This window comes from Podarcis cretensis (genome assembly GCF_951804945.1).
Source record: "Podarcis cretensis genome assembly, chromosome: 1".
NCBI classification, from domain to species: domain Eukaryota; kingdom Metazoa; phylum Chordata; class Lepidosauria; order Squamata; family Lacertidae; genus Podarcis; species Podarcis cretensis.
This window is the reverse complement of record NC_137170.1, coordinates 87,965,304-87,986,972: the sequence shown is the minus strand read 5'-3', so window position 1 is coordinate 87,986,972 and position 21,669 is coordinate 87,965,304. Positions and strand designations below refer to the sequence as shown.

Here is a 21,669-nt window from a genome sequence, read left to right as displayed (position 1 = left end):
CACTCAACCCTCTAACCCTTCCCATGTTTTCTTAGCCCCAAATTCCATTGACCTCAATGGTAGTTACTTCTTGGTTGCAGCACTGTAGCCTGATACTGGAGCAACCTTGCCCTTTAGTCCAGGGATGGAGAACCACTCGACCTCCAGATGCTGTTGGACTACAACTCCCATTTTCCATGACTACTGGCCATGCTAGCTAGGGCTGATGAGAGATAGGGCTGTTAGAAGAAGAAGAAGAAGAAGAAGAAGAAGAAGAAGAAGAAGAAGAAGAAGAAGAAGAAGAAGAAACTACTCCTTTTCCCTTATGGGTTACAAAAGAGCCTGTATAGAGTCCTCATGTAGGTTTTTTATCGTAGGAGAAAATAACAGAGGCCAACCAGAGAATATTGAGAAGCAAAGCAGCTAGTAAGCCTGATCTTTATTAAAGCTGTTGCAACATGGTGCTCCCCACACACGCAGGAAGGAGGAGACCCAGAACATTGGTGTGCAAACTCTTATATAGACATTTGAAATTGCCTCCCCTGTAGCTCAAGACCACCCCCAATACATCATACATATATCACAGAAGGGGCGGTCTACAGCAGAAATCTGAGTGTTGTTTTTCTCCTGTCTGCAGGATACCTAATAATGGACCACTGATTGCATTACCTGGGCCATTTGACCAATATTTTGTGATGATGACTACTTAATTCCTGAATCCAGGTCACAGGCTCACCCTATTCATACACAGACACACCCTTAAGACAGGATTTGTGAACAAAGAGACAGTGGGGAGGCTTTTCCATTTCCTTCCTCCTTTCAGAGAAGTATTTGAGGTGACTGAGTCAAAATGGCTTTAGGACTGTTTTCCTGTACTGTTTCCAGACATGTGGTTTATATATTTATGTATGTGTTTGCCGTGTACAGTTATGAACTTTATTTTATATATATAAGACCTTAAAATTCCTATAACAGGGTGGTAGTCAACTAATGTGTTCTGTCAGTGCAAGAATTTCCACTTGTGCAAAGGGACTTTGCCTCCCTGTCTTCTCCCTGTGAATGCCTCACACCCAACCCAAATCTGCTGCAAAGGGCTGGGGAAACCCCCAGAGCATATTTGGATGGTGGGGGAAGGAGGTGAGAACTTTCCATTGCAAACAGAAAACCTTTTGCTGATGGAATGTTTGCAGAGTGCTGCTACGCTTGGTACAACCCCTGGAACCCACCAACACCCGAAGGAGCCACAGGTTCCCCATCCTTGTTTTAGTCAGTGGTAGAGCACATAGAATGAGCCCATTCTATAGTGGGATTGCAGGCAGGCAGACAGACAGATATTCATTCATTCTCTCTCCTGCAGTCTGAAGAGAAACAGTCCATTCTGCCATTTCAGGACTGTTGCACCTCATCCTCTCTGGATTTTACAGCATGTGCTACTGGTGACTCACTTCTGGTCACTAGCCTAGTTTCTGTGCTTAGCTTGCTTACAACTTCCCTGCTTTGGAGATTTTACTTCCATCTTTTATGCTCTTCTATGGCAGATGGGGGAGAAGGAAACCAGGATGAAGCTCATAGTTGACATTTGAAGAGTTCTGCCAGTGGATATGGTTTGGAAAAGCACTCCACTACTGCTGCTGCTTAGCATTTCTGAAGCTTTAGCTGAGTGCTGTGTGCTGTGCTACAGAACACAGAAGTGTTGGTGTGGGTATGGAGGATCAAGCCACGTGAGGCCAGGGGGTTCACAAAAGCCTGCCCTGGGGCTTTTTTCCTCCTCTTTGTTCCTGCTTGGACTTGTAGTGTGTGTGTGTGTGTGTGTGTGTGTGTGTGTGTGTGTGTGTGCGCGTGCGTGTGTGCGTGTGTGCGTGCGTGTGTGCGTGCGTGCGTGCATGTGTATCAGAGACAGAGCGAGAGAAGCATCTGCAAAATGCACTGCAGAGCCCTAGAGATAAGCTATTTCTGTGCTTCCCCTGGTGTGCTCAGCCCTAGAAGCCACTGATGTGTATGTTATGAAGGGCAGCTCGAAGAAAAGGGAGCATGGGGAATGGGAAGGCAACCAAGCTGTACCTCTGGGTGGCAACCAGCATGAAGCGGAGGAGCAACACTTTCAGATGCAAGAGAAGGATGATTGAATCCTTGCCTGCAGCGCCAACATACAGTATACACAGGAGGGGACAGTGTGTTGGCACAGAGGCCATGTCTCCCAGCCTTGGCCTACTGACCAACAATTAGCTTTCAAGGGTGTTTGTTTCTCCAGCTAAGGGAATACTTTCCACATTGTCAGGACCAAAAAGTCTGAGTCTCTTTGCACCTCACATGGTAACCAGAGGGAGTGAGGCTGTTGGAATAAATAATGCACCTTCTTTCTCTTCTTTCAGTGTCTCATGCAAAGGGAGACTTTGTGAGGTTTCCCTGAAGGTAGAATCCATGTGCTCTTGTTGTGGATATATATCTCCCTCCATGTGTGCATATGTCGATGTGAAAGTTATCCCTTTGCATCAGGCGTCACATGCAGGGTGAAAGGGGGAGTGCGGCTCACTTGCACATCCCTTGCTTTGGCCTCACATGTGAAGCCACTTGCAGACACCCACAGGAGCAAAGTGGTCCACGAGATAAAGATCAGCTTAACTCCTGCCATCCCTATGTCAAGTTGCATAGTTACTAGTCACAATGATTATATTCTATCTAGACTGACAGAGGCAATATGTCTCGGAATGCTTATTTTTAACAGGTAAATTTGATTGATTGATTGATTGATTGATTGATTGATTGATAACAGAATCAAGTGAGTTTGAATCAAGTGAATCAATTGAATCAAGTGAGTTTGCCAAAGGACTGCATAGTCCTCTTTGAGGGGGCATGGGGAAAGAGGAAATCTGCTTCATCCATCCATATACTCTCCAAAATTACAAACCTTATTGTAGCCTTCATAGGTATTGCTCTTAGAAGCTTGTGGGACGCTGATTGGTTAAGACTGGGGGAACTCAGGATGTGAGGCTTGAGGGTTTCAAAACTCCCCCAAAACACACCTCATTTCCTATATTCACACTTCATTTCCTATATACACACCTCATTTCCTATATTCAAGCATTTGTCCACTTTCAAAGCTTAATTTTCTTCCCTATCAATATTTCATTGGCTTGAACTAACTGCTACTTTCTCTTTGGAGCCCTCTAGTGTCCATGAGGCTTTATGGCTTTAGGCACTTTCCCCATGAAATTATTACCGTAATATCCTTCAGTTCCTATCATCCCTGACTATTAAAACACCTGCAGCATGTTAGCCTCCTTGCAAAATTTAAGTGCCTTACCACACTACCAGTGCTATTGATGGCTACCAGCTACCAGCTTTCACTCTTGTAGGCAGTATGCCCCTGAATGCCAGTGGCTGGCATCACAAGTGAGGAGAGTGCTGTTGCACGCAAGTTTTCTTGCGAGCTTCCCATAGGCATTGTGAACACAGAGTACTGGAGAAGTGGACCATTGGCATGATTCAGTAGGGCTTCTCTTATGTCACAGTACTGCTCTATGGATGGAGAAAGAATGATGGGGTCAGCACACCTAAAGACATCAACTCCCAGACTACTGTATTACTCTTCACAGTATCTGACGCTGTTCTGCTTATTATCCTGCACTCCCAGTTTTCTCCTTGCCTACTCAAAGCACCAATTATGCTAAATGTACCAGCATTAGTTCCTGTGTTTCCATCAGGGCTTATCCACATTTGAGCATTATTTAGTTGTTAATCCTTGCTTTCTCAATTAGAATTCAACCAGAGTAATCCAAACCTGCACGTACTTGAATTTATATATGAGGCACAACTTTGGTCTTTCCCGTTCATACCAGTAGGAGTTCCCTTTTGTGTTTGCCCCAGCCTTCTGTTATGTTGCTTCTGTTATGCCAGTTAAGTACCAACAGGGCATGCATGCAGCTAGCTGCTTGAACACATTTTAAATAAACAAATCCCATACAAAAAGTGTGGAAAAGCACGTAATCAGGCCATTGTAAAATTGCTTGCAGTTTTCTATTTTTTGCAAATCTGAGCGATCAAACGGGGGAGGGGGACCTTCACTCAAGAGCACACCAAAAATAGTTACATGAGCTCTGCCAAAAAAGAAATGAAAGCATTGAGGAAGCATTGGTCATGGAAGGGGAATATCAGAAAGCAACAACTGATCCACCCACACAAAAGCACAGAAATAAACTGTCTGCTACCCCCGGTGGAGTGGGTTAAAGCTTGATTTCCCCCCGTTCATTGAATTATCCCTATGTTGAGTAAACCCAAATTTACAGGGGAAAGCATTAAAATTTGTGTTTTTGAGGGTACTGTCATGTGGACTACACAAATTAATCTGTTTGATCAATCTGTTTGACAAGATTGTATGACTGACTAAGGAACTAAAGACCTCACCCACTACCCATTGCTTTATCTTCAGCTAAAACTTAAGGTGAAGCTATCGTAGGGTCCATGTTTTCTTCCCCCCTTTTAATTACCTACCGGTATTTAGCTTTCTGACTGATGTGCTTCGACTCCATATCCTTAACCAACAAATGTATGTTTTCTGATTGATAAACCGATTAAGATAAATGCATATCTGATAAGTAATCTTACCCATTTTGCTTTCCCTTTCTTATCTCACTCTTAATTGCTTTGTGTGATAAAGATCTAGTTACAACATGCTATTAAGAGTGAGTTATTAATTTTACTCTAGAACATTTTCATGTGTCTTCTGTTACTATAGCAAGTGCTATCAATGTTGTTGCACACTGTATAATTTTGGATTAGGCATGGATGACCTCTCTGTTTTAGGTGGTGTTATATCCCACCTTTCCCCCAAGGAGCTCAAGGTGACAAACAGGTTATCCCTGCTCCTCATTTTATCACCACAACCACCATTTAAAGCAGGTTAGGCTGAGAGGCAGTGACTGGCCCAAGGTCACCTAATCGAATATAATGGTGGCCCTTTGGAAGTGTTTCTATTTAGCACAAGGCAGGGCACCTGATCTTTGTGAATCCCTCTTACTTAATGCATCCCCACTGTACTCCCTAAAAACATTTCCAGAGGGTTTGGAGATCCTCTGAAACAGTATGGTCTGTGGCACAGAGCACTGCAATTGGTAGGAGGAGATTTGCACACCTAACCCATCAGCCTCACCTTGCACACCTAACCCATCAGGGCTTATTTCTGATTAGAGCTGCCTAGGAAGGAAATTCTTTTTTTAATAATTTCTATTGAAATACTTTCTTGGTTTACAAAAGTACATGCATGCTCTCGTTTTTTCAGGTTGTAAAATCTTTTCTACAGATCAATTACATTTGATATGATAAATTAGTGTTGTGTACAGTAGAAGGTTGGGGAAGAAGAGAGTGAGGGAGAGGAGGGGGCTTGTGGTGAAACTGATATTGTTTTACGTAGTGTATGTGTGGGGTTTTATGTCAGTGTCAATTGGATAGGTTCTCTTTCTATCCGCTTATTACATTTCCCAGGAAGGAAATTCTAATTAGAGGTAAGCATGGTGAAAAATGAAGCAGGGCAGTTTTCACTCTGGATTAGTTAATCCAAAATAGTTTTGTCTGTGGTTTTACCCATCATAGCTTCTAAGTCTACCAGCTGTCAGTATGTAGACGCAAAGATTACTCTTGAGGAACTGCAGCTCAGGAGATGCCAGGGACTGAGCCTGAGTCCTTCTGCACGCTCTACCACTGAGCTGAGGCCCTTCCCCAATAGAGTGGCGCCCTCTGCTGCACATGAGGACAGCCAGCTTGCTTGAGGAGTAGGCTGCATGGCACATACATACAGCTCTGTCCATGAACCCCCCCCCAACTGCTCCCTGCCCCTCAGCACCTGCCTCAGTTCTGCTAATGGTAGTAGTAGGGTCTCACCTTGCAGTCATAGGTTCATGAGCTATTTCTCTACTCCTGTCACGCTGAGTGTGTTTGCAAAGCTCCTGATTCATCTGGGCTCCCTCGTCTTCAGGCTAACTATATACCGGTACTTGTAAAATCCAATATGCTCTACAGGTGGCGCTGCATCCTCACCATTATTCACACTGAAAAGGTAACACAGAAGCAGCCTTCTGTAGTTATTGCCTAGGTAGTTTATCTCATAGCAACCTTTTCTGGATCTCTTGGGGGCAATTTAAAAGAGCTCGACAAGTAGTCAGATCCCTCAGCAACTACTCTGTTCTTCTGCAGGGCAAACAAACGACACCATAATGTGGAAACATTGACTACCTGAAAGATCAGGGATAGCAAATGCAGTGCCCTCCAGAGATGCTTTGGACTACAAGTCTGATTGGCTATGCTGGCTGGGGCTAATGGGAGTTGTAGTCCACAATGTCTGAAGGACACCATGTTGTCTACCCCTGCTGAAGGTATTACTTACATAGAATGACAGAATCATAGTGTTGAAAGGTACCCAAGGGTCATCTAGACCAACCTCCTGCCACCCAGCCAGATGGGCAGGGTATGAATATGATGATGATAATGATTCAGGGATATACAGAATTCTTGAATAGGCATGGAAGCCTACCAAACTTAATCATTAAATAGTACTAGTTAATATTATTCACTTTTAAAAAATTAGTAATACAGTGGTACCTCGGGTTAAGTACTTAATTCGTTCTGGAGGTCCGTTCTTAACCTGAAACTGTTCTTAACCTGAAGCACCACGTTAGCTAATGGGGCCTCCTGCTGACGCTGTGCCGCCGCTGCACGATTTCTGTTCTCATCCTGAAGCAAAGTTTTTAACCCAAGGTCCTATTTCTGGGTTAGCAGAGTCTGTAACCTGAAGCGTATGTAACCTGAAGCGTATGTAACCCGAGGTACCACAGTAACCATAGAAATATCTTAATGTTAATGTGTTTAAATAAACTTAAACACTTGCTGTAGCATGGAGATATGGGTATATTTGTGAATACCTAGTTAAAGTGGATGGGGTTTGCTTAAAATAGCATCCGGCTAGAAGCCAGGCTTTTTTGGCAAAAGTACGGTATGTTAATATTCTTTAGTTACTGTGGATGCATGTTTCCTGAATGGGCATTGAAATATACTCAGAGTCGCAAGTGATTTCATGCTCTTTATTCAGCTCATAGTGGTGAGGAGGAATGAATGAAAGTCCCCTCAAAGTATCTGCTTTATATACATTATTTACACAATGGGCTGCACATGATTGGCTAATTCTGGAATTCTACTGTAAGCCAATCAGGTTGTGGATTCACTTATATCTGGAGCATGATTGGGTGGTTCCTGCCAACCAATCATACTGCTGCATTGTTCTAGGACCAATCAGACTGCTGCATTCTGAATCCTATTGTTCTAGGACCAATCAGACTGCTGCAATTTGGATCCTATTGTTCTAGGACCAATCAGACTGCTGCAGTTTGGATCCTATTCAACTCAGTACATAACAGGCATCTTTCACCCTACAGGGATGGGGCCTACAACAATATGTACCGAGCTGAGAAGTAAAACCATTGGCTGAGTTTGAAGGACAAAAAGGAGACAGAGGGAGGGTGTGAAGAGAGGCAAGGGTAGAACATCAGGCTTTGTTACTTCTCCGTATGAGACTTGGGAGCTTGTCTTCCCCTATGTAGGTATACTCTACAAATGAAGCAAACATTACAAAGCTCCTTAAGTCTCCAGTGCCCTTTCAACCAAAGGAAACTAAATCCAGAAGCACTCACATGTGTGCCATGTAGTGGTTAGAATGTCAGACTAGGACTGGGTTCAAATCCTCACTCAGCCATGGGCCTTCAGCCATTCACATATTAACCTACCTCGCAGGGATGTTGTGAGGACCAACTAGGGGTGGGGAGCCATGTATGGTCTCCTGAACTGCTCAGAGGAAGGGTAGGGTTAAAATGTAATACATAAGTAATAACCATGAATTTTTCATTGCCAAGGGAAGTGGGGTGAGCATATGTCTGCCTATCTTCTGCTCCCATGAACATGCCCATGCCCAGCAATCTTTCCATCCATTCATTTAGAGGACTAATCCCCAAGGATTGCGTCAAGGCACATTAGCATGCCATGGAAGAATTCCTGGTATCTAGTTAGAAATACATACATTGGACCATGAAACATTCCTGCTCTCTCTCCCCCCCTCTCCCTCTCTCTTTGGACTCACCTCCTTCCAGTCACCTCAGCTTTGGAACTGAATAGCTTTGCTGCATCTCTGCATCAGGTTCACCTGATCTTGCAGAGGTGCAACAGAATTACCTGTCCTTGAAGAACTAACTCACCCAGACTCACCCACAGACACAGGAACTGGCATCTTATGAAGGTGAATGGCTGTTATTCTTGCACTCTAAAAGTGAAAAGTGTGTGTGTGAGTGTATCTAATTTGGGAAACGGAAGTTTTTGGATAAGAGCCAAGCCAAGCTCCATAGTTCTGATTCTTGCCACCAGAGGGGGACACTAAATCTACGACCAATCCACAACGCTTTTTGTATGTTCTGTTATTGTATGCGGGTCTCTGGTTGCCCATGTATCTCTTCCCTTCTAGAATGGAGAAAAGCTACCAAGTTTTCCTTGTGCTTGTTATATGAAGGGGACCATGAATTGCCCCAATTCTGCTGCCCCTTCTGAGATCAGGGAACATCCAATCTATGCCAGCACACTGCATAGCAGTGATAAAATTATGGGCCCTGAGGTGTTCTTGGATCCAGTGGAGCAACGCAGGAAAAAATAACAGTAACTGCATGTGTGAACAAAAACAGAAAGACCAGCTTAGGCAGCACCTACCTTTTAGGCCCTTACACTCATTTCCCCCCTTCTTGATTCGTTCACAGGAATAATCAGCTGAGGTGCCTAATGATGGGGAAAGGGCTGTGTGAAAGTCTGACTTGCTGTTCACATTGTGGGACAGGGAATCATTAAAGAGCCCTGGAGAAAATGGCTACAGGGCATAAATGGGGGTGGGTATTTCAAAGATCCATGGCTGTGCTTGGGGCCAGCTGGGAAGTCTTTGGGTGGGTGTTGATTTTCGACCCCAGCCTCTTCTCCAGTTTTTCTACATACATGCACCAGGGAGAATCAAGAGTCCTTGAAAAGGGCTAGACAGAACCAGCCCCTTCTAATATACTACAGGAGCTGCTGGTGTCAGCCTTTCCCAGTTACAGAGTCCACAGCAGGTATGGGGAATCTAGTGTGCTCGAGATGTTGTTGGACTCCAACTCCCATCAGCCCCAGCCAGCACAGCCAATAGTCAGGGCTAGTGGGAGTTGTACTCCAATACCTCCTGGAGACCCAGAGCTCCTCCATCTCTGGTTTAGAGGGCATTTTACTGCTGGCATCGACAGCAAGGCTGCTACCTTCAGACAGCTGGGCAGGAAATAATTGCCACTTGTTCAGAGATTATTGGCCAGAACATGGAGGGGAATAAAAAGAGGAATCTGTCATTGCAAGGAATATTAAACACTGTGGAGAAGGAGGAAGGGGAGTGGGTGGAGAGAGTTTTATCGCCTCCGTTTTGGAACTGTGTTCAAAGGCCAGTTAGCGCTAGTTCAGTACTACTTTTCACTGAATGGAACTGATCGCTTGGAAGAAAGCTCTGGGATTTGGCCAGGAAATACCTTTGTTTGGATGGTAACATCGGGCTGTGAGTTATCCTGAGTCCGGTGTTGCACTTCCAGCGGCAGCCATTTCTGGCTGTCTTAGAGGAAGAGCAGAGCAGCGCAGTGCAACAACAGGAGCAGAGAAGACAACTGATGATTCACTATCAGCATGAAGTAGTTAATGCTGAGGAACACTTTAACCTGTGTGTATACTAGGCAAGGCTCCTCAACACACACACACACACACACACACACACACACACACCAAGAGTCCCAGCCAGCCCAGTATATGTCAGCTCCAGAAATGACAGGTACAATATTTTAGCAATCCCACGTCATATGCACACACTCAAATCTACTGATCAGGTCTCTTTGTCCGGTGTGTACAAGACATTCACCGCACCCCTCCTTGCTCTTCCCTTACTCATCATGGCACAGAAGGTCTTTGTTTTGCCTGTCTGTTATCAAGGAGACCTGCCATCTCCTCCTTCAGCAGGATGGTTGGTGGGGGCACAGGTGGAGAACTAGCGGAGGCCCAGGGCTGAGAACCATAAAACAACCGGGGCGCAGCTGGGAACAGAGGAGTGAACAGAGAGAGGGAGGGAGGGAGAACAAGAGCAAGATAAGATAGAGAGAGAAATGCAAACTATGTCATGGGAAGAGATGGAGGGTGCATGTGGAAAGCTACCGTAGGCCCATGGGAAAGGAACTCGGGTCCATGGGCTGCCTCCTCCCCCAGCCCCTGGCATCAAAGCCTCCTTGCCTGTCAGTGGGAGAGCTGCCCGCCCGTCACCCACACACCTGCAGCTTAAGTGGGGGCTGGGACCAGACAGAATGTTGCTCTGTCACACAGAGGGGGAGCCGGACTAAGTCACCTCCCCCACCCCAGTTTCTGTCTGTGGCTGCCAGAGGAATGTGACACCTGCCCCGAGACCAGACCCACTGGCCTGACACAAAGAGCCAAAGCAGCAGCAATTTTGCGCCACCACCCATCCCAGCCTGAGAATTTAAACAGATACCCAGAATCTGTTTGCAGTGCTACAACTTTGCATATCAAATATATACCAGAGCACCCTGAAGCATCTGCAGAGAGACAGCCGGGCCATACACACATAATATTGGTGTGCAGGAGGCAGGGAAAGAAGCTCCTTAAATCTCTCTCCACTTACCTATCTCAAATCTACCTACCTATCTACCTACCCAACTGTCTACCCATGGGCGTAACCAGGGGGCAGAGAGGCAGCTGCCCCTCAAATTGAAGTAAATAAATAAAAATAATTAAGTATTTTTCAGTTAACTGACCAATCATATTGCAGATAGCTCAGTTCTGCCCCCCTCCCCAACACAACATAAATTCTGGCTATGCCCATTTATCTACCTATTATATTTATATCCCACCTGTCTTCCAAGGAGCCTAATATGATATATATCATTCTCCGCCTCTCCATTTTATCCTCAAAACAACCCCACAAGTTTGTTAAGCTCAGAGGCTGTGTCTGACCCAAGGGCCCCCAGTGAGCTCCATGGCCAAATAGGGACTTGAACTTTGGTCCCACAGCATCCCTTCCACTTCTCCTGAAGAATGGCAGCATTCCTCTTCTATGCTACATTTTAAGGATGCAAGCCTATACCTGTGTATCTGGGAGTTAAGCCCCACTGAGCTTCTGAGACAGGTACGAGATGGTGCTGTGAGCCAGTAATGCTCACCTGGATATTGCCAAAGGCCAGAGAGTACGGTATTTTAATAAAATCTCATCAGCCGGGCAAAACAAAGGAGGGTCTAATCCCAGAGGAATAGGAAATTCAGCCCCTGGAGTACAGAACAGTGGAACAGCCTTTGCCAACCTAGTGCCTGGCTGTGACGGATGGCTGTCGTAGTCCGAAACATCTGGGGGGCACCAGTTTGGTGAAAGCTGATGGGGCCTCAGAGCTCATTTTAATGTTGCTGCTGGGTACCACCCCAGAATCTGCCACCAGGAGGCAGGCTTGTTCTTCTCTGGTTTCTTTATTCCCTTCGCCTTGTGGAAGCTGGCTGGTTCCTTTTTGTTAAAGCCCGTGCTTGAAAGATTAGAGCATGCCAGCATATGGCATGAAAGCGACCACTTGCACAGATAACCTGGGATGTGGACTAAGCTTTTTGCCCAATCTGGTTCACAGTTGGCCTGCCCACCTGTGCCTGTTCATGAGCAGAGAGCAGCAAATCCAGCAGAAATCATCCATGAGCAAATGCAACATCCTTGGAATACAGTGACAATGCTAATAGCTCCATTCCCAATGCACTGGGGAAGGGGCTGCCCAAAAGGGGCTGGGAGAATGATGAGACAAAATATAATGCAAATGGGCTCAATCCGGGGGTGGAGGTAGTGTCCTTTGGCTTACCATGGGATGGCTGCCAGACATATCACATTGGTGTGATTGCTTCTGGCAACTGAATCTAACAATTTTGCTGGAACAGAAATTTCCCTGTGGGTGATCCAGGCCAATCAGAGATCATGTAATGAGCAGAACAGCATCAGAACACTACCTGGTCTGTCTCTCACTTCTGCCATGGAGCTCATTTGGTGGCCTTGAGCAAGAATTTCCCCTTCAGCCTCTGTCCCCCTCTGCAACACAGAAATAATAATACTACCTTACAGGGGTAGGTTGTAAAGATTAAAAGAAAATGTAATCCCAGCACTTTGAACACTTATCAAAGCACTATATATGTAAATGCTTATTTAGTATTACATCTGACATTATGATGTTCTTCGACACCAGTAAATAAAATCATGGGAGTAAAAGCAACCAGTTGGATTTGGCTGTATATGCTGGCATCAGTATTGGGAAATGATAGCAATTTTAACCAAAAAGCAAACATTTTTGCATAGTGTCAAAAAAGAAGGCATTTTCCAGCAATGCAAAAAATGATTGCAAAAAGTGATGAGTAACTTTAGTTCAGTGCTGTCCTTAATGAAGTGCTGCTTACTTCTGGATAAGTTTACATCAGACCTGGATGTGAAAGTTTTCCTAGCTGATTCTACAAACACATTTCAGTCTGGATTGTGTCACCCCTGAGGGCTATTAATGCAGGACAGAAAGTGGAATGAACTGTCTAGCCAATGTAAGTGTTCCATTTGAATTCCAGATGTAGGAAACCTCCCCACAAAAAGAAAGAGGTAAACATACTTTCTGAAAAATAGCATTAGCAAGTACCAGGTTAACCTGAAATGTGGATGAAACAGGATGAAACACACAAACTGGGTCTGCCTCCTAGTGGGTCTCTTTCTTACCTGCTCAGAGATCCACATGCTTCCACTTATTCTCTTGGTCATCAAATTGACTGCTCAAAGGAATTGCCTTAATCCTCATCTAGATGATAGTTTAAGAAAATTACAAAGCTAAAACACAGGCACCTCCCTGGTTGGTTGGTTGGTTGGTTGGTTGGTTAGTTGGTGGGTGGGTGGGTTGGATGCTTTGTGATGTCATTGTTGCTACATGTCCACACAAGTGAAAATGTCCCTTGCTGGCAGAAGAGCATGGAAAGATAAGAGAGGTAACATCTTGAGTCTAGCAGGGTCACCAAAGCAGCTCATCTGAAAAGAAAGACTCTCTACAGCCCTGGTTACAGTAGTGGTGGAAAGACACACTCTTGCTAAAGCATTTGGCAACTCTTTGCTGGTTGGTGGGAAAACATTGATGCTTTGTGAAGTCACCACTGCTGTTATGTGTCCACATAAGTGAGAAGACCGCCTGGAGGTAGAAAGAGCATGGAAGATTAAGAGGAGTCAACATCCCAAGTCTGGCCGGGTCATCCAAGCTGCTCAGCTGGAAGAAGAACACTGCACAGCTCTTGATCCATTTCTACTTGTAACTAACAAAGATGGCACAGGAAGTAGACTGGCTCAGCAGCCAGGCTGGTGTGTGCAAGATAAACCTCTACAGACCTGATACACATAAAGACCAGGAACGTAAAGTGATTTGCTTTGTCGACGTTGCCAACCTGAACTCAAAGGAGAGAGATGGAGCTACTGGTCAATCCAAGAACATCTCTGACCCTGACAATGAGCTGGACTTGGCGAATATGGAAGAGAGGGAGGTCATCATAATCAAGGACAATGAGCAAAACAGCTACTTTAATACTCAGGGAGCAGTTTGCCTTTTCAAGCAAGGCTCCATTGATGATGACAATGTTGTCAGCTGGCTCAACAATGACCTCCAGAAATATGCAGTTGGATTCCAGCATGCGCTGACATCCTTAAGAAAGCCTCGCAAGACTAAGGTACTTGACTTGGCATCCAGGAACAACAACAACACTTCTTCCAGCGCCGGTAGTGAGGGAGGGAACTCAGATGACATTGCCTATTACGCCAATAAGCTCTGCAACTTAGTTGTTGAAATGACACGCAAGGAGATCAAGGAGAAATGGGAAAGCTCAGGGAAATGCACCCGCCATATGATTAGCCCCCACAGCAACAGGAACAAGGTGAATATAGCTGAGAATATGGAACGATGCAAGACGCCTCCAGAAATCAAGAGGGACGACCCATTTTCAGGGGACATGGCAAACCACAATGACTTCAAGCAACATGAAGCCATGTATATGGACAAAGACAGGAAAGCAGACGACATGACTTCCATAAGCAAAGGGATGATGGTGTATGCAAATCAGGTTGCTTCAGACATGATGCTGTCTTTCCTGAAGACCATGAGAGTCCAGAAAGGTAGGCACCCTCCGCCAGCATGTGCCGTTTTGAAAGAGGTACTTATGAAGCACACCAAGGAAATTGTATCAGACTTAATAGACTCCTCTATGAAAAACCTGCACAACATCACAGGGGCGCTCATGACAGACTCTGATTTTGTTTGTGGACTGAAGAGGAACCTTTACAAGGCTGGAACCCAGAAGACCGCGGAGGTTTTGGAAGTCATGGTGAAGCGCTTGTTTAAACTCATCTTGGGAGACGATAAGCAGTACAGAGCTCAAAACTTCACCTTTGCAACCTATAAAGCAGGGGGGGCCCGGGGCCATTGCAGTCAGGGCATGCAGTTTGCATCCATGAAAAGGGAGTCTTGTGACTATGGAAAGGAAAGAGCAGGTGGCCCATGCCCAAGGAAACATTTTCCAGCAGGAACCAAGGTGCCGGACAAGCAATCCCTGGATCTGTATGCCAGAGAGCTTCTGGTAACAGCATTGCAGCAGATACAGCAGCACCTGCTGGAAAAGAACAAAGACTGTAGACCTCGTGAATGCAACACCTCCTCATATGGCTACATTCCCCGTGACTATGACAGGGCGGAGGGGAGCTGTGGCCCAAAATTCTCACACAGGTCATGTGACAGAAAAGCAGACCCCTGCCATTCGGACAGCCTGAAAGATAAAGGACACCTCATAATGTCCATGGTCCAGAAGATTTTGGACGAGGCTGGCTTAAATCTAGATGAGAACTGCGGGGACAAAAACAGGGGATAGAAGCAGAGGCCTTGGTGGGGAAGGAGCTTCCCAAACCAGAACCAACATAGCAACATCAAATGCATATGACAATATGGAGCAAGATGGATTCGAGCACATTTATCGACCAATTGATGGAATCTGTGATGAAGATGATCTCTCTTTTCATAACTAAAGGCATTTGCTCTGGTATTAGCTAATTAGATACCATCATCACAGCCCCACTGCAAGCAGCAGTGGCATGAATTCAAACTGGTTGATAAAACGGTAGCTGGGCAAGATCATCGATTAAAAGCAAACATTAAAAAGTCAGAAGAGGAGAGAGGCCCTGTTATTAATTCCCTCACCCAAGCTTAACAAAAGTAGACCGGTAACAGTCAGCTAGTTGCTAGGTGTTACCCAAAGAAACAATAGTGACTAACAGGACTTCTTCTGGTAGGTGGGACAGGGTTAGAAAGTACACCACCATCCTCTTCTCGATCCTGTACATCTTAGGAAGGCCCCTGTTTCAGCTAGCCCTTCTCAGCTTATCAAAAGCGCATTTGGATTAAATCTACCAGAAACCCAATCAGGTCAATGTTTTGTTTTGCATTAGAGTTTGAAATGCTACCCTTAAACATGGCAGCAGCCCTTGCAAAACTTGGTGCCTTCCAGATGTTTTGGACTACAACTCCCAATAGTTGCTGGCTGGGGCTAATGGAAGTTGTGGTTCAAAACAGAGGGCACCAGAGTTGGTGAAGGTTGCATGAGAGGAGCTCTGAATAAATGGGAGATCAGTTAGGGCCCCTCCTGCCCTCCCTCGCTTCTAACACTAATATCCATTTAGCCGGATGATGCTCTTTCCTTCATGGTCTCTCCTTTGTGGCTGGAATTTTGGTGAACCACAGACATGTCTGAGATCTGTGCCAGGACACACATACCACAGCTGCGGGGGGAAGAGAGTAGGTGTAGGAGCCTCTGCAGAAGCAGCTCCTACGGAGTTTCACGTGCGAAGAGCATAGCAGCCACTGGCATAAAAAAGTGTGCCCCCTAGAATGCCAATGAGCTCATTGCAGCAACAATTCTGGTGCACAAAGACCTAAGAAAGTGCCAAGTACATGGATGTGTGTGAATTATAATCAAATGCCATTCAGTGTCAAAGCCTAAAGCGGTCACTTGAAAGTCAAGGGCAGATCCACACTGTACATGTGAAACACATTCAATGCACATTTAAAGCACATGACAGACACACACACCCAAGAATCCTGGGAACTGTAGTTTTTTAAGGGCGCATGGAATTGTAGCTCTGTGAAGGATGAGGGAACTACAGGAAAATATGCCTATCTCTTTAAGTTTTTTCTTTTGAAAGCTGTCGCATAAAGTAAATGGGGGAAGGGGCTCTAATTTTATGGGGTGGGTTCTTATTTTGTTTGGAGCAGCAGGGCTGGGGAGTTTAATGCTCCTGCCCTTTCCCAGATCTAAACTGCCCCTCCCATATCTGCTTCACATTTAGTTTCACAGTGGGGGGAAATGCAAATGCAACGCAGGCACCTGTATCCTCACACTGCACTTATTTTGGCCCTGAGATGCACACACCATCTATAAATCAGTGCATCACATTCCCTGTGCTACTCATATACATCATAAACACTGCCTCCTACTCATTAAAGAGTTCCAAGGATTCCTTTGTAGACAAACAGAAGGGACTAACTGGGCTGATTGATTCTCTTAATATTTTGTCTTTCAAAGCACTAGTGATTTATTTTCCCCTAATTTAATTAGGAAACTCCCAGAATTCACTGCATCAGCACGTGATGTATCCTGTTCTCCAAGACTTTTGGGGAGCACTAGAGATTTGACAGAGACTTCCTTTTTGTCTCATCCTCTTGCTTTGGGGGGCTGGAGAAGATTTTAAAGTTTCAATCTCAGTTGAGAATTCTGTGTTGACAAATACACATATTTATACAGTCCTGTAGCAGTCAGAAGAAAAGTCATCACTTATGTCAATTTCCACTTGTACGACACAGCACAATTTGGAATGGGGGGAAATATAGGTAGACAAAACAGGCTGGCATAAGTCAGTGTGCGGAAACCGTTTTCCTAAACAGCAACTGACAATCTTCCTAGAGCACCTATCTCATGAACCATGGCATCTGCATCCACAAAAGGTATGACAAACTATAAGCGTTGAGGTGTAACAAAGCCAATGGTAACACTTCCAAAGTTACCAACAAACAAACTTCTGGAAGTTCTACAGCAAAGTATCAAAACAGCTTGGTGCCTTCATTATATATCTTTAGGCACCAGGCGGAAACATTTCAACCAGGCATTCAGCTGATTAACATTCTCTGGCTTTTTAAATCTGATTGTGGAGTGGAGTTTTTGTTTTTTGTTTTTATTATGTGTTTTGTATTCTCATTTTGTATTTTTCTTTTGTGAATAGCCCTGAGATCTTCGGCTGAAGGGTGGTGTACTACTACTACTACTATAACTACAACTACTACTAATAATAATTACAATTAGTATGAAAGGGTGAACTGAAAGCCATGAACCTGGATATCCTATAATATCCTCTATGGTACCTTTTTGGATTAAAATGAGAGGCTGGTCAGTGCAGGGAAGGAAGCAGCTTCCTCCTGGCTGGAAGCCCATATCCAAAGGGCCAGTGACTCAGGGCAGGAGGGAGGGACTAAGTGAGAGGCTGGAAGGGGTGGCACCGCAGCAAAAGCAGCCCCCCCCCCAATGCTCCCCGACACTAATGAAGATGAAGTGAGCCAACTCCTTTCTTCTCAAAGGGAAATTTAGTAGCTAAGAGAGAAAAAATGCTTTCAAGTGTATTCATCTAGAACAGGGCCCGGCGGCTAGAGATTCCTGCGGAGTGAGCTGGGCCTGGAGACATGAGTGACACGCCGAAAACAAAACAAAACAAAAACCCAGACATGTAAATGCACACAGCAAAACACAAAGAGATGCATGCAGGTGCATGAGCCCTGCAGATATACAAACACCTAGCTTGCCAGCACGCAGAAGGACACAGGACTCTCCTGGCTGGGTCAGTCCACAACCCAGTTAGCCTGGTATTCTGTTTCCAAAAGAGGCCAAGGGAGGTGTCTCTGCAGAGGTGTGTTTGCACGAAAACTAGGGATCGTCACACCAAGCTGAACATCTTGAGTGGATACATGCATTCACACATACAGCTTGACCCATGCACACAAGTGCATGGAAGGTCACAAATACACCAAAATGTAAGCACCTAAACAGGGTTTATGCCTGCATGGCAGTTTTGAAGGGATACCGCCGTGCGTGTGCTGCAGTCTGAGCATGCACTATGGATTTTGCCCATGCCAGGCTCTCCCTTGTTTCTGATCTGCTATACTGTAATCAGCAGTGAGTACCAGATTGGTGTAGGTCATGATCTCTGAATAAAAAATAAGATACCTGAACATTTGAGCTATCATCATAATGTCAGAGCCTCTGTCTATAATATTTAAGAATGACTGGAGAACAGGTGAGGCCTCTGCAGATTGGAGGTGGGCAAACATTGTTGCCATCTTCAAAGCGGGGTGGGGTGGGGAGTCAGGAAGACCTAGGCAACTACAGACTGGTCAGCTTGACATTGATACCAGGAAAGGTTGTAGAACTGATAATTAAGCAGCCAGTCTGTGGGCATATAGAAAAGGATGCTGTGATTACTAAGAACCAGCATGGGTTTCTCAAAAACAAGTCAGGTCATCTTTCTTTTGTTAACACAAGTTGGGTGGATCAGGAGAATGCTGTGTATGGTAGGTTAGTATCTACACACACCTCTGTATCTGCCATCTAAGCAAGCAAGAGGCATTATCAGAGTTCAAGGATGCATTCCAGACAGGTAAAAATACTTGGGGTGCAAAGCAGAGCTGGTGAGGGGTGTGGTCTGGGCAGATGGGGGCTTGGCTTGGGGAGAGCTCCAAGGGTCAGATGGAGGCCTGTGGGCCACTCCTGCTCTGTTTGAAAAAACACACAGAGAGAAACCTCTGTGCCCCTCTAGAAATTTGGTTTCATTAATGTACCTCTTCCCACTGCCTTTTGTGATTAGACCATCCTCATGCCAGGTATCCAATAACATTATTTTATTGTGCCCCACATTTTTGCCAATGTGGAACACCAGCACCAGATAATAGTCATTTGTAGTGCAGTGCCATACAGTTAAATAAATACAATCAGAGCAAAAGTAAAAAGGGAAAGGGGGTTTGGTTGAGTTGGGATAGGTCCCAACAGAGTCTGCTGGGCATGTACTTCATGCAAACAAGTGCACATCCCATATGTCTGAGTGTTTATTCTCTTAGTGATGCTAGCTGAAGATAGCTTTTTCATATGGTGCAAGAGTGGCTCAGCCTCCCAACCACAGAGCAATCAGGGGACACATACACTCCAGCTTTTGGCCACCAACAGAGCATACAAAATCCAATTACGTAACTCCTCTGTCAAGGCTCACAGTGTTGGAATATAACTCAGTATGGTGTGAGCATCTGAGGATTTTAGGGGTTTCCCCAATACCAAGTTAATATGGACAATGACTTCCGTCCAAAACAATGCCACTATCAGGCATGACCTTTCTGGTCTCATTCTAGCTCCTGATCTCCCATCCTGCTCCACAAATAATCCTTCCGCTCGTGGAATTGTGGGGTTGGAACCAAAGGAGTCCCTCCTCTGTGCCTGAAGATAGGACTATCTACCTCAACAGATTCCTCACTGTGAGCCACAAGCAAAAGGGAGGCATGTTGTAAGGTTTCAGAGCAATAGCAAGTCCAGGCCCCAGCAAAACAATGTCAGTAGTTCATAATAGCTGGAAGAAATTTCTTTCTTGACTTTTGGGGTCTCTAGCTTATCCTTGACAGCCCTTTGGTCAGCAAATGTGACACATATTTGTGAGCCAAGCTGTGGATATATGGTGCCACACTGCTCTCATTATATCACTGTTACATACAAATACAGAGGTTGGACTAGATGATCCCTGTGTCTTTCTCCATCCCTGTATCTCAGGCTTCAGGTTTGTGGCCAAATCAGGTAAGAAAGAAATAGTTTTGCCATTAGATCAAAGTGGCTGGGGAAAACCCACTTTCTCTGTTACCCACAAACCACCTCATCTCTCCAAAATGAGAGAGGATGAACTCTAGAAATTTAGGGTGCTACCTTTACACTGGGTGTGTTTTTTGTGTTGACTCATATTGTACAATGTAAGGAAAGGCAACTAAAACCTGTCAATTTAACATTCCTTGAGCCAAATGTAAGTAAGTGGCATGACCCAGTTCTAAGTGTCCCAGAATCATACTAGGCTGGACGCAGTTCAGGATAACAATCAGAATGCAAATTTCTCATTTACAAGCTCAAAATATCCAAGTTCACATAGGCAGACCCAGCAGGAACCCCAAATCCTGCTGGAATATCTTTTTTATTTTATTTTTTAACTTCAGTTTTTTAAATGATATCTTCCTAAAAGACTGGATCTATTCTGTTCTTGGAAACTACCTTGGATATTGTGGATGAGGCGGACTTTAAATAATAGAAATGAGCATTGTTTGAACAGCAGGGATGGAACTCTGTTTTTACGGCTGCCATCTCAAAGGGGCTTGTGGTGACATTGTCCTGAGGACAAGTGGAAACAATTGAGAGGCGGGCCGTGTAGTTATACAAGTTTCCTGCTGAGAGCCAGGGAAGGCTGGAGTCCGTTGCTCGGTTTTTGCATTTAGCAGAACTACTGTTAGTTGCACAGCTACCCTGGACTGTGCTGCAAGAATGTGGTGAGATCCACTAACCTAGATGGCTTGAACATGGGAGTGTACAAATTCATGGGAGATAAGGCTATGGGTGGTTGCTAGCAGTGACGGCTGTATAACTGCCTACATGACCAGAGGCAGCATTTCTGGGAAACACAAGTAGGGAGAGCTATTGTGTGCTGGTCCTGCTTGTGAGCTTCCTATGGGCACCAGGGTGGCCACTCTGAGAAAAAGGAGGCCTCTGGTATAACCCAGCATGGCTAATACCATTTCAAGCTCAGATGTTGGAGGAGTTGCATGTTGGGATGCTCCATCCCTCTGCCTCATAAAGCCCCCAAACCATACACATAGAAAACTCTCATGACATCTAGGTCTCCTGACATGCCTGCTCTCTGTATGCAGGGAGGTAATTCCTACCTTCCCATGGAGCAGCATCCCATCTGCACTGGTGTTGTGTTTTATCAAAGCCCCAAATGTGGTCCCTTCAGTCAATGTATGTTTCTGTACTTACATGCTCAGTCCACCAGAGGGCACTCACACTCCAGCTTGCTCCCAGCACCTGTTGGCCAGATGTGTACATGGAAGCCTGGGACTGGTCTTTTTAGAGTTCTCCTGCACAGACTTCCTAGCTGCCTTTTGTATTTCCTAACCCACTTCCGCATCTTAGTTACATCCATGTTAGATGTGGACAGGAAGGAAGCTTTGCAGATGACCGTTCAAGATCACAGATTGGACCGCAACCCCACTACTTTGGGTATATAGGCAACTCCATAGCTAGCTGGTCAGCTAGCCAAGGGCCATTCAGTGATCACACATCCCTCACTGCTGCTACTCTGCTCCCTTCTAAAGTGTTTTTGCCTGGCTGGAAGCTATCCTTGATCTGTGACAATGCATCTGGCTTGCCTGAATAGAGAATGGATAGGTGATAGTTGGGTGCTGTGGAATGTGCCCTTCTTCTATTATTAGTAATGTGTTT

At 45.2% G+C, this 21,669-nt stretch overlaps 1 protein-coding gene and 1 pseudogene across 6 annotated transcripts in view; one reads left to right on the top strand and one right to left on the bottom strand.

Annotated features, from left to right (window-relative positions):
• CDK5R2 (cyclin dependent kinase 5 regulatory subunit 2) overlaps positions 1-21,669 on the bottom strand; it is a 50,432-nt gene that overhangs the window by 14,032 nt on the left and 14,731 nt on the right. Inside the window, exons 1-2 of one of the 5 annotated variants that reach the window (XM_079969242.1) lie at positions 12,800-12,889; positions 5,857-6,023 (exon numbers count right to left, since the gene is read on the bottom strand). The exons of 1 other annotated variant lie outside the window; for it this stretch is intronic. The gene's annotated coding sequence lies outside the window, so the exon portion shown is untranslated. Of the gene's footprint in view, positions 1-5,856; positions 6,024-12,799; positions 12,941-21,669 lie in introns of those variants that run through there. 3 more of the 5 variants (XM_079969243.1, XM_079969241.1, XM_079969240.1) reach the window with 3 other exon arrangements.
• Positions 13,041-15,273, top strand: LOC307211927 (A-kinase anchor protein 4 pseudogene; annotated as a pseudogene). The gene has a single exon. The product of its transcript is annotated as an A-kinase anchor protein 4 pseudogene (transcript).